Source organism: Protopterus annectens, chromosome 8.part0 (assembly GCF_019279795.1).
Source record: "Protopterus annectens isolate FY-2018-M chromosome 8.part0, PAN1.0, whole genome shotgun sequence".
NCBI lineage: Eukaryota > Metazoa > Chordata > Ceratodontiformes > Protopteridae > Protopterus > Protopterus annectens.
The window spans coordinates 1052816335-1052831350 of record NC_056741.1 but is presented as its reverse complement, the minus strand read 5'-3'; positions in this window follow the sequence as shown (position 1 = coordinate 1052831350).

Here is a 15016-nt window from a genome sequence, read left to right as displayed (position 1 = left end):
GTGAAATTGTGTTGTCTAAAAATTGAGTATTGTGCTTACGAATAATGTCTTTCTATTTAAGGATCAGATATATTGGCAAAAAAATGGTGTGGCGATGGGGGAGTTCATGCTCTAACAGTTATGCGAATGCTGTTATGTTGATATGGGAATCAGAGCATTTATTGAAAGGACCCTTTAGTAATTTTATTTTATTTTATAGAAGATTTGTAGACGACCTTTTTCTTTTGTGGAAGGGGACCATAGCACAATTATAGAATTTGTTCAGTATATTAATGAGTCAACACAGTTTTTGAAGTTTACCCTGAATTATTCAGATGTGGGCATTAGTTTTTTAGATGTTTTTATAGAGAAGGATGGTGTTGACAGAATTTCTACTAGATTATTTAGAAAGAAATGTCATGCGAATAACTTATTATTATGATTATGCAATGCTAGAGACATAATTCATGATAAGGTAGTATTTGGAACTAAACCTTGTGGTAAATGTGCACAATGTATATACATTAGTAAAGAAGTATTTTTTAAACATCCAGATACTGGGAACATTTTTGATATTAGGGTCAGCGCCACATGTGAGACTACACATGTAGTTTATTTGGCCAGCTGTTCACTATGCAATAAATTTGATATAGGTAAGACAGATCGGACTTTAAAAGAAAGAATTAGGGAACATATTTACCACATTAGGAAAGGGTCATGTGTCAATGCTCTAGTGAAACATGTTTTAAGCATGAGGGAACAGCATAAATTTCAGTTCATGGTTGTATGTAGAACTTATGAGAATTTAAGGGGTGGAAATATTAGGGCCAGAACAGAGGAGATGGAGGCAAAATGGATAGTTATGCTTAGAGCAAATCATGGACATGGGTTAATGAATGTGTGCCCATGAAACCTGTTCTTGGCAAAAGAGCTCTATGTAGGTAGCCCTGTTTTATAATAGATTCTTGTTTTTATAATAGATTTATGTTTTTAACACATAGTTTTTTAGTTTTGTATGTGTCTAAATTTTGCTATATAAAGTAATTTACTTCAATGAATGTTTATCCCTTTAAATTTGATTAATGCAAGTCGTGTGATGCAATTATGTGTTTAAAAAGGTGTGTTTTAGTTCTTTGTACATACACCTGATGAAGCTCTGTGTGAAAGCGCTTGTGTTGTATTAAAGACAGTACTGCTAGTAACCATCGTTTGATGTGATATTGTTTTTGAAATCCTGGAGCCTTGCCTCAGCAGTCTTTTTTGCGTTTGTGGATTTGTATTTTGTATCTGCGGAGGTGCCTGGGGTTTGTTGTGCGTTTTTTGTTTCATGTTTATTATAATACTTATCTGCTAAGCACTGAAAAATATGAAACAGTAGAATATAACATTACAAATAAATAATAAATACATAAATAAATAATACAAATATAAATAAATTATCTTACAAGACTAAAATAATTTTTAAAGTGTTCTATAATCATGAGCCTGTGTAAAGAACTTTTGACAACAGATAGTAATTATAAACAAAATGGAGTCTGGTCAGCTCAATCAAATGAGAGCCAAAACTCCATTTTCAAACCAGGCAATTCCAACTTCAAATGGTTGAAACTCCTCCATCCTCTCAACTCCTACTCAAAAGATGTCCTCCTGACTAGTTCAAAGAGACAAAATGATTGTATCCATTCAATAATCCTACAGTTTAGACCCACCAAGTCCCCAGCTGGAACAGAATCGTCAAGGCAGCATCACAAACACTGCACTGTGGAAACAGAGTATCCATGACAGGCAGCACAAAGCAGGAAATCCACCATCCCACACAGAAAAGCACCAAGCATGGAAGGCAGCTGTCATGAGGAAGTGAGATTTGCTCTATAATGAAAGATAAAAATGGAGGATATCCAGTATGAGAGCAGATCTTTTCTCACTTCACTCTTTATCATCAGAAAGTGGCACCTGAATCAGATCATCAGTACTATGTGAGCAGGCTCACAGACACAGCCATCTCTGGTGGCCCCACTGTTGAAGTCTGCAATGACTATGCCTGTACTGCAATATATTGAAAACAGTGTTGCTCAGCAATTCTTGCAACCTCTTCAGTCACCCAGTAGTCTTTACAGCCTATTATCAGAATGCCAACTTCTATGTATTATAAAAAAAAAAAAAAATCTTAATCACAGATACCTACCTACCTATGATGTCAGTCTCACTCCACATTCTATGTTATAAACATGTTGTTCTGAAAAGCAATTTTAGCTAGCATGCTATATCAGCAGCATAATGGAAAACACATGATAGTGAAAAAAGTCAGAAGTCTTGAAAGTTATCCCTGTATTATCTAAGAGTAGATTTCTTGGTTGATATCCCATACAGTTTGAACAATATATTTATATCCTCTTAAATTGTGCCATCTTTTGGAACAGTTGCTAACTTCCATAGCAGTTAAAATATATTTATACCATAAGACCTAATTAGTAAGTTACATTTGATACTAGAAAAGTGTTCCAGTCTTCTAATTTTAATCCAGTATTGGCAGTAACTCTACTTTTGTCCATTTTTTAACATTATTCATGAGATGAGGACCCCATAATATTACTTCAATTATTCTTTTGACAGAGTATTCTGGGGCTACTACCTTTATTCAAATGGGGTTCCCCACAGGAAGTCTTCACTCACTCAACATAATCACCTTTGAAACTCATGCTACGCTGACATTGCCTTCTACTGCCCAGAATTATAAACTCAGAAAAAAATAATCACCGACTACCACTTGGCAGTGTCAATAAGGAGTCATAATAATTACCCGCTGTTGTTTACATTTTGTAACAAATGTGATTCACTTAGAATTTGAATTAATTGTTCTAATCTCTTCTCATTTCTTCACAGGGATTACCCCAGTTACTTATTTAATGTTTCACCATTCTATATACTAAATATTGTATTACACAAAGTTTTACAACTGCTTCACAGGTGAAGATATGAATGGGATTAAGGAAAGAAGAACCAAAGGTACTATAAACCTGCCACTGGAACTCATTACTTTCCCACGCTTGATTGATATTACACCACATACACCTATGTTTGTATCTCCTTAGATCTATTTAAAACATTCCCTTTATTGCAGTGTGCAGGTAAGCCAACTGCTCTTTCAATTCAGATTTAGTTAGTATTTGCATCACAAGAGAAACACGTCTGTGTACATTCTTCAGTAGAGACATGTTTGCCCTACATCTATTTGCAATCTATATAGCAAATCGTTTTTCAAGTAGTAAAATCTAAATCTAATATAAACAATAAGCTTTTGCAGTTTGTTGAGTTACACTGTGAACACAGTTAGTTTTTGCTTGCAGGGTAAAATCACCCTGAAATATATATGAGTTAATATCTTATTTTTATGATATATTTTAAAGGAGGATCTTTCTTTCAGAAAAGAGAATGATGTACACCCATAGTTTTCAAGCACTCTGTTAAATATCTAGAATACATTCCAATTGAAGTCACACTTTGAAACACCAAATATCCTGGATCAGAAAATAGGACTCATACTTTGAAGAGGCTGTTCAGTATTGCCTAACACGTTTCATGAATATGTCCTCTACTATATATTAAACCACACCAACACTGTGAAAATGAGAGCACACGTTAATATACAGTGCTCAAAATTCTTAGTTGTAAATATCCCAACAGTATCATCTGGAACATAACCCATTTATCATTTCATCTATCTCACGGGACTGCATAACCTGGATCACTATGCTCTGTTTTCCCTTCCATATGTAGCCACAAATGCACACACATTTTCTGTTCCCAAGAATGAATAACATCATGGTACATGCATTACATGGCAGAATGACCAAGACACGGTTAAGAATAAATAAAACCAGCTAATACATTTCCTTATATTAACTATGTATCTCTGAATAGGGAACATGCAGTACTTGGTAGAAAAAATAAATTATTTCCTTACACTAAAACCATTTTGATAACCATTTGAAATGTCAGGACCTGTTACAGTGAGTCCCAAAATGTGGAAACTGAATGACTGAAAGATTGGATTTACATACACTAAGTTCAAGATGCCATTTCTCTGAATATCCCCTTTTTTCTGAGGTATGGCAATCTCAGCGTAGGTCTATATATAAGTTTGAAAGGTGTGGCGGGGTTGCCCCCCTGTAAAATGAAGTTTTAAGGAGAAGAGTGATTTTCAAGATTCACTCTTCTCTGGATTTTTGGTCTTTTTTTTGTTTTGACTTTTTGGCACTTGGCATTTCAAGTGCCAACATTTCAGTACAGAGCCTATACATTTCTGATTATAGAACACATTGTCATCTTGTCTTATCAGAAATTAAAAAACTAGTATAACTTTACATCAGTAAGATAAAGTTACCAAAACTAAGACTTAATTCAGAAAGATACCAAAGCCATGGGTTACCTTGAAAGAAAGAAAACAATAATATATTTTTCTTAAACAGACAGTTCACCCAGCAAATCACTTAACAGTATATGAATTTAGACAGGAAAACCCCATTGTTCTAATGAAAAAAACAAGGATTTGTATAGCTGTCTAACCATTAGAAAAATGCACACAAAGTATATTAACTCCTAATGTGTGTGTGTGTGTATACATATATATATATATATATATATATATATATATATATATATATATGGGTCTATATGACTTGGTCGACAGTTCATATGATCGACTGTTTATTTGGTCGACAGTTCATTTGATCGACAAGCATTTTAGGTGGGGGGCTTCACCCCCACACCCCCCAATGTGGGGGGCTGTGCCCCCCCCCAACTATATATATATCAACTCCAGGGTCACACAACATTGGGGAAGGGGGCAAATGCTTGTCGATCAAATGAACTGTCGACCAAATAAACAGTCGATCATATGAACTGTCAACCAAGTCATATAGACCCATATATATATATATACATAAACACACACAATATATATATATATATATAGATATATATATATATATATATATATATATATATATATATATATAGATATATATATATATATATATATTTTTTTTTTTTTATTTAACATTTGTTTAACAGGAAAGTCCAACTTGGAATAAAGCCAATTTTCAGCAGAGGCCCAGGGAGAAACACTCCAGACGCATATCTTTGTAATGTGGAAGGAAGCTGGAGTACCGGGAAAAAACCCACATGAATGCAGGGAAGACATGCAGACTCCACACAGAAGGCACTCCAGCTGAGAATTGAACCAGAGAATGTCTGGCTATGAGGCAAGAGTGCTAATGCTGCACCACTGCACCATCCCATCCAATAGAATAAGCACCTATATTGTTAGTATTTTATATATATATATATATATATATATATATATATATATATATATATATATATATATATATATATTAAAAAATAAATAAATATATATATATGTGTGTGTGTGTGTGTGTGTGTGTGTGTGTGTGTGTGTATTTTTATTTATTTATTTATTTATTTATTTATTTGTTGACCTGGAAAGTCAAACTGGGACAGGACCCTATTTTCAGAGGAGGCCTGAGGAGAAAAGCTCAACAAATGCATTATGATTCCACGGTATTTTACAAGAATTTATAGAAATTACAATGCAATACAGTACAATATAACAAAATGAGGGACTAATAAATTGTGGGAAGTTACAATATCAGACAGAAAAATACTAATTTACAAGATATATATACATACACATATTTTGTTTTGAAAATATTGAAATAGGTTGAAAGTTAAAAAAGCATCACTAGAGGGGCATTGTTAGACTGAAACAATAAAGGGAAAGAAAAAATCACTAGTGGAGTAGTTTTAAAGGGGTGAGGGGTGAGAATGATAGTTAAAGTTATTGAGATTTATAGTAAGAGCAGAGTTGTTTAAAATAACTTATAGATCAAAAGAGTTTCCTACTGGTTTCGATGGGTAAATATTGGGGTAAGCTAGAGGAACGTTCAAGGAGAGTAGGATGTTTATCTATTTGGATAGCTGCAGGGGCAGATTTTAGTATTTAGTAGGCAGTTCTTTAGGGTGGGTTTAAATTTGCTAAAGCAGCTAATGGTAGTTATGTTGGTTGGAAGTGAGTTCCATAGTTTAGCGACAGTGTATGAGTAAAGGCATTGTCAGGCTCATTTGTTTGGTACATGTACAGTTATGAGTTGTTTATTTTTAGAGTGAAGGGTTCTAGTGGGGTTATAGGGTATTGAAATGTTCTTAAATGCAGGGCGTTGTTTGGATTGTAGATGATTTTATGTGCTATGTACAGATGAATGAGGTTAAGGTGATGTGGAAATTGCACCCATTTTAATTCATTTAAGGCTTGGCAGTGATTTGATGTGATATATATATATATATATATATATATATATATATATATATATATATATATATATATATATATATATGACAAGAGGCAGAGAAAACATCAAACCTGAAATGCAAATCCTGCAAACATGGAAATGGCAGCCCTGTATATAGGTTACTTTGTTGTCTGGCTGCAAAATAATTTAGTAAAGCAACCTGAGACCCTGTTGTCCATGAAGGACATACACAGATTTCCAAGGGGTGCTTAAAGAGATAACTACCAGAAAGCCTTTCACATCATTTGAATGACTAATTGCAGCTGTTACCAGTGCAAACATTACATGCTATACCCTTATGCTTATTAGAAAATCATAAACAGTTGGATATCAGGTTTACTTGTATCGAAAGAACAATTATTGTAAAGACAAAAAGTTAACTGACTTTCACTTAGGACTGAAGTATCCAGCATGGATGCGGTAAATTTATATATGTAATTATCTATTTAATCATTTACACATTTACATATCAGTTTAATTTTTCTTTGCACTTTGTAATGTAGCTGAAACCCAATAGGAATATGTAATGTTTGATAGCTGACTGAGCAACTCTGTGTGGTCATATGACTTGCTTATTCAATGCAATATGAAAGGAAAGGTTTCAGATATTATTAATAGTTTGTTGCATCGTGCGTATGTTCTTCTAGGTTAATTTTCTGTATCAGTTATCGTATTTCATCTTTATGATTTTCCTTAAGACTAGTTATAGACTCCTTCTTTAATCACTTTACTTAATACTTTAAAACGTTCTGTTCTGAAAAAGAATTCACTCATTTTCTTTCTTCAGAGGGTATGTCGGAGCTCATTATTGTTCATACAAAAGTTTTTAATAGTTTCAGAGGCAGTTACAAGGCATGCAGCCCAGGAGACCATTAAGTAGCCTAGTCCAAATTCCCAAATGCACCATAACTCTGTCACTTGCTCAAGATCATACAGTAGGTAAAAAGATTCAATCCCTATACCCTTTGAACAGGAAGAAGCTTACAAACAAGTCAGACCTTAAATCTTCTGTGCTAACTGCTAGCCTATTTACTTTGTTCATTCTTGTAACCATTTCACTATCACTGTGTCATTGACATATGTCTTGGCTTGTTAATAACTTTCCTTAGATTTTAAGAAAAGGGAAATTAAGAAGCATATCTCAATTTTGATTATCCAGCATGAAAAATGAAGTATCTTTATGTACATGCAACAGTCACCACCAACACACTTGTAAATAGTCAGAATACAAATGATTAGCTTGAATCTGTGTGTGTTTCAGTACATATATATGACTCTATGTCATTGCACTGACTCTTCATTTCATTGAAAGTCAAATCGTCAAGCCAATTTCTACACCCTCATATGGGGGGGGGGGGTTGTCCGCACATTGATATATACAGTATGTATCTATATATCTATATATATATATATATATATATATATATATATATATATATATATATATATATATATATGTGTGTGTGTGTGTGTGTGTGTGTGTGTGTGTGTGTGTGTGTATGCAGATATAGATATACTAATTTCATGTTGCACAACTGCTGATAAAAGAAAAAAACAACAAATACAGTAAATCAGTGATGGAGAGCAAAGACAAGCATCAATGGAATTCTAAGAGATATAGAGGTTGATAAGTGCGGAATTTTGAGGCTTCATGTAATCAGCAAACTTCCTGGCTGCCCAACAGCATAGATCACCTCTGATCTGAGACTGTGGCCACTGTAGGAGTGATTGGTCATGCATGCACCTTCACAAAGCTTGGGAGATTTTCTGCTTTAATACTCTTTACAAGAAGGTCAGTGGTTCATCTGGGCAGATGACTAGCTATTTATCCCCATTCTATGTAACTGTTAGCATGGCTGTATAGTTTAACAACACGAGTGTTATTTTGTAGTATAGCTGACGCATGTTATAACAACTAATGAATAACTGAACAGTGTTATTAGGGGTGTGGCTAAATCACATTTCTTGGTATTTATGTTGCATCCAGGTATATTGTCAGGACCTGTTGATGCAGTATTTATGATAATATAACTAAACAATAAGAATGAGATCTGTTACTAATATAAAATGTTAGGTTCCAGGGATAATTTAGAATTGTTTTGAGAAAAATATGCATTGCATTGCAACCATCTTTGGTTCTAAATAAATAGAAAACAACAATGAGAACGAAATGTTCAACGCACCTGTCACGTTTCCATTTTCATTTTTTTCTCTCCTGACAGTTTTGCTCTTATTTTTCTCTTGATGTATCCTCTTTGTATATTCTTTGCATTGTACTCAGCCATTCTTCCAGGAACTATCAAAATGTCAACAAACCAAACAGATAACTCAATGTCACCCTATTAAAGACTTTCTTTGCATCCAGTGACATCGTCGTCACTTTCCTTTTTGCCTGTTGTGCAACCTTAACAATCATCAATGTTTTGATCAAATTATCTATTATCCTACAAACTCCGCAACAAACTCAGTTGGGTCCTCATATATCACTGATATAATTTTTTGGCTAAGCTATCTACCAATATCAGCATGAAATGCTTGCAGTCATAGTTCAAAATTTATATTGATCAGTAGGAGTATTGAGCAGCTGATTCTTTAGCTCCTTATGTCGCACTACTACCAAAGCTACTTTTCACATTGTTGGAGGTGACATTAAAAAATCTTCCATGTTTCTACTGCCTTGGCTTCCATCTGTTCTCATAATTCTATCGATAGTCCATCTACACCTAGTGATTTCCATTTCTTCATATTCTCTATCACTTTTATCAATTGTAATCTCATCATGGGAGCCATCTTAGCTGTTTAGTGAAATTTTGGCACTCATAACACTAAGATCTGACACACCAAAATTAAATGACTGAAAATGCAGAACAAGACCAAATAATAAATTCCACTTTTCTCCTTTAAACATGTTTTTTTGGAATGGACAAGTCCCACTGCATCCCCTGTATGGGGGACAAGTCCCTCATCACCTGAACTTATTCATACTAACTTTGAGTTCAATATACCCGAGAGAAAAGGGAATATTCCAAGAAATGGCCATCTCGGGATTGGTATATAGAAGTTCGTTTTCTGGCCATTCAGTCCCTGTATTTGCAACTCACTGAAGATGGTCTTAGCATTTCAAATATTTACCAAGTCTCTCATTCTGACTTCTTCAAATATGGTACCAACCTCCTTAACCTCTTTTCCTGTTATTTGGCTTTCACTTGCTCCTGCTTCACTTTTTTTCTACATAAAGCTGGCTATAGTATTTCCTAATCTTTCTAAGATATCTGACAAATTTCTTCTTAACACTTCTATTCCATCATCTCTCAGATCATAAATTCCCCTATCAACCTAAGCCTTACCATTAAAGCTTGAGATACTTTCAGCAAATTAGGAGAATGTACCTTTTCCAACCCCAGTCTTTTCATTTGCATTCTGTAGTTTATCCAGTCCTATATGTTTGTCTTAATTTCCCTTTCCCTCTTTAATTGAAGCTGGTCTTTTACAACTCCAAGTTGTTAAAACTCCCATAGTTCCTTCTTCATTGCTTTCCTAACTACACCAGCTTTTTTTCTTCTTCTTTTCTTTTCTTTCTTTCTTCTTCCTTTCTTCTATTTTTTGTTCCATATACCTTCTTTATAAAAGGCAGATTATGCCTACTCAACCTGATGGATGTCTTTTAGAAGGTAACCAAAGCAACGGATGAGGAAAATAGTTCACATTGCTTACTTTGACCTTCCCAAGGCATTTGACACAATACCCCACTCAGGCATTGGTGAGGTACAAACTTGTATGTCACCTGATCGATAGCCAGCTGGCTCAGAGATAGGACCCAGAAAGTTAGAATTGGGGAGTCCACCTCTACAAAGTGACCAGTCACAAGTGGAGTACTTGATCAGTCCTTAGACCACTCCTTTTTGGCATTTACTTCTCTGAAGTCAAGGTCAGTATCAGTGTTCTCTGCCTGACTAAATTTGCAGATTGCAAATTCGGAGCTGTCATTGGATCCCACACACTGACCCAAATGTTCTCCAGGAGGGGCTGACACAGACAAACACAAACAAACAACTGGTGTCAGAGCCATGGACTAAGACAAAATGCCAATAAATGCATAATAGTATCCTTTGGGAAATCATCCACCCCTGGTAACTATCATATTGACAACATGTCTCTTAGAGTTGACCTAGTAGTCAGGGATTTAGGGAGACACACAGATAGTAATCTAGCCTTTGGCCATCACATGTCTACAATTATGAGGAAACATTCTATGCTGCACAACTTATAAATACATTTATGGCATCTAAGTCGAAGGGAGTCATTGTTCCACTGTATTTGGCATTCATCATAGCTATCATTGAGTACAATGTCCCCTTTGATATGTACCAAACATCTGCAGAAAGTTCCTCACTAAACGAATACAGGGTGTTAGTAAAATATCCTATGCAGACTGCCTCAAGGCCCTATCCCTGTCTTCTGTCTCCTACAGGCTTTTGAGGGGAGCTGTGTGCCTGGCATACAAGGGCATTGTCAGAACACACTCTAATGGATCTCCTGCATGTCCACAAAACAAACAGCACCAGAATTACCCATTCTAAAGACTTAAACCTTGCCATGATATAAAAAGAACCTGCTGGAGAGCTCCTCCTTAACCCAATTCAAGTGCAACTTGGACAATTGGATGGGGAACAGGAAATTCATCCCTGGTTTGGCACCTATGTCTCTAATGGACACAGGCAACCTGTAAATGTTTTATCACACAGGCCCCTGCTTACACTTATCAAGGGTGTCTGAATTTGTCAGAGATTTAGGATGCATGTCTAGGCTTAAAATGGCCCAGTTGATCATTACCTTGGTAAACACCTATGAGCCTATGAACTCCCCCTTTGCAATTCGTCCCCTTCAGTTTTGGATTCATTATAGAATTCACTACTCTCTATTGTGCTAGCAGTTTCTGCTCATCTATCATTTTCAAGTCTATACTTAGAAGTGCATGGTCTAACAGCATCAGTGACTCAGACCTTACCTGATCCATTAATTCTCCCTTTTTTCTATTCCTATGTATGACCTGTCTAATCTAGCACATATATCATAGTCTCAAAGGAAAGTACTAGGCTAGCTACCCTTGCATGCCATTTTAAGCCTAGGCATGTTCCCCACTTGTGCTTGAATTACCCCATCCCATTTGGTGTTAGGTTAGTCTTACTCATCCCATGGCTGATAATTATATATTATCCCTATTATGAATAACTGGGATCATGCCATTGATATTGTGAGGGGACCTGTGGCTGGGACAAAGCATTTAGGAGCCATCCCTGCACATTTAGTAGTACAGGTGGTAGTCTTGGGGGATTTTTTTTAATACTCAACCATAGATCCAAGTAGCACTTGAATATGGACAAGAATGAGCTTTGTGCTATGTTGGTGGGGAGTCTGTTTCAGATCAATGGTATCCAGAGTTGAGATACACCACTCCCTCCAAACTATGTTGTTGATGTTACAGAAGAGTTTTAGATCCCTAGAATGACTATTTCTTATGCCATTAGACTTGCTGATGTATAGTAGGTCCATTAGTAATGGGGTGGAGATTGCCTTGCATGCCAGACATAGTTCACCTTTTAGTAGTGCCTTGATAATCAATAGGTAAATCCTCTATCCTTGATTTCTTCTTGTCACATTAAATTCCAAACCTCCTCCCTTCTTACCAATCAATTAGTCATACTAAGTCCATAGGAGACAGCATTTCTCAGACCTGTGCAGCAGGCAGCAAACCTGTGAAAGTCTGTGCAATTCTGCACAGATCAAAGCAAACCATTAAACCTCAGTGATGGCTGGAGCCATTTGTCCAAGCCAGGAACTAAGAAGGATTTTTTACACTGATAACTAAAGGAAAATCTTCAGTTGAGTAGATAAACTTGTACAGAAACCACAATTCAGTTGTAACTACAGTTACAGTCTGATCAGGGAAGCTGATCTCAGTAAAAAGTAGATAGTAATACTCTAAAACAATAGTAAAAAAAAGCAGTAATAAGACAACTTAGAGAATAGTAGCAAGTTATATATTTGCACTATACAGCTACCACTATTTCAACATGGATGACATATCTGCTTGAGTTGGTGTTAGTTCAGATGGATGTAAAAGATCCCATAGCACCTACTGAAAAGAGTAGTGGTTTTTTAATTAACAAACTATTTACAATACTATTTACAAACTTAGATATTTACAATTTATACAGTGAACAATTTTCTATTGCTTTCTGATATTGCCATACAGTCATAAATATCTTACTTTGCGTGAAGTTAAACATCTATCTTCATTATCTTTATTGGACATCCAGTCCTTTTTCAACAATCACCAACTAATTTTTCTTGAAATTACTGCTAGTCTTCACTTACTATTAAACATGATTTAATGTATACTTTCATTCTAAATGGTCCATACAATGTAAAATAATCTGTTATCTATTTTACTAATATATTTCTTATTTTTATGACTATAATATCCTTATATAATTATATCCATATTTAGTTCATTTACCTCCTTTATATTTTCAAATAACTTTTCTTCACATAATTTTCCCCACAATTTGCAACCTTTATACATTGCAAGAAAATATGTTCTGTGGTTTCTTCTTTATCACAATATATACAAAGTATTCAGTGTTTTTTTTAACAGAGGATATTTCCTTTTACTGGTAATTTATTAATCGCTAATCTGCATAAAAAATCCTGACATTCTATTTGATTATTAAACCATGTTTTTCCTACTTTTATAACTTTAACTTTTTTGTTCACTAGCTCAGCCCAAGGATTAACATAATAATATTGTGTCATGATATTTTTATACCACAAATTCCTCTCATGTTCTATGTCATCAATTTTTATTTTCCATAAAATATTTTTTCTTGATAAAATCTAATTTCTTCATTTAAAAATTCTTTTCCTATTTTGAATTTTTTAATATATTTCAGTGTCACTCATATTTGTACTTTAATAAACTTGCTACTAACTTTTCATCTTTATCATTTATTCAAAATGTATACAAATTCACAGAAGTGGCATAAGGAACTGGGTTTATTACTCCTAGTGGCATAAAGAACTGGGTTTATTACTCCTAAACCTCCATATTCCTTATCCATATATAAGACTCCTCTCTTCAATGGATTCAGACTTAAACTCCATATAAAGGAAAAAGGGTCCCTATCACATCATTGAAAATGCATTCTATCGAATGCGTCTTCACCGAACTGAAAATAGCGAACAGGCAAAATAGCAAAGTGGCTTTTCAGCAAATTCTTTCCCTTAGAAAGAAATTGCTTGGCCTCTTCATTAGTTTGCCGTGTTTTGCACTACAGTGTGGTCTCGGAGTATGGTCTCAGAGATTTCCTTATCCGGTATGGCTCCCGAACATAAATGTGCAATAGTTACTGACCTTAGGGGTAGGGTGCAAGTTAAGGTAAGTGCATATATAGTCATACATTTAGCATGCACCTTAGGGTTAGAAGTAGGGTTTAGTTAAGTGTATATATGTTTACTTTTTTTTTTTGAGGGAGTTAGAAGTAGGGTTAAGTTAGGTAGATATATGTTTTAAACTGTTTCCTTTTTTATTTTGGGTTAGAAGTAGGGTTAAGGTAGGTGTGTATATGTTTTAACTGTTTACTTTTTTTTTTTGGTTGGAACAGCAATTTCTTTCCCTAGGAAAGAAATCGCTGTTCTGAGCTGTTGATATTTTCAGCTTTCTGTGAAATAGGGTTGATCAATCATCGTTCCATGTTTTCAGAGTTTGATGATCTGATATAGACCCAGGAAAAAATACTGGTAGTATTTCTTTTTGGGTCTATATTATCTCCTTCAAAGTTTAAAACAAACATCATATACAGCAAAAATGCCATTCAGCAAATTCGCTATTGCGAGGCCTGCACCCCCATACCCCGCCACTAATTATAGGTACCAACTCCAAGATCGCACATCAGTGAGGAAAAGGCAAATTTTCTGATCTTTACTGAATTGCGATCATACTTTTAACACTTCACTGAATGGCATTTTTGCTGTGCATGCTGTTCGCTGTGTTAAACCTTCAAGGAGATAATATAGACCCTTTCTTTTTTATAGAGTATTGCAACATATCAACACAGCTAAATATGCAATCTTTCCCAGTATAACTGAATTAATCAAATAAGCATACATACAGCCTTGTATGTTTTCCAACTGCAACAAATCCCCTTTATTAATCTATTATTCAATTCAATTGCTCCTCACTTACATTTTACCCCAAATCTTATTCCTAACAGAAATTTCTTCAGTTGAAAAGGATATTCCTCCTATATTTACTATAACACTCAGTAATTTACTTTTTTATTTAAACATATGGCTATTATATTTAAATATTGTATGCAATACATAACTTCTTTCATCCAGACTATGTTTCTTGGAATCATTATAATGTCATCTGCATAAGTAAACATAACTGGAATTTTTATCCCTTCATTAGTAATATACAAAGCACCTTTCATATGCAAATGTACATCTCCATCTAATATATTCATAACTAATGCAAATAATATGAAACTAACATATGCCATTCTTTATATCTATGTTTTGCTTAACCATCATTCACAAAAATTCTTACTTTATTTTTATCATATGCTGAGCAACATACATTCTTAATTTTCTCACTGATGTTA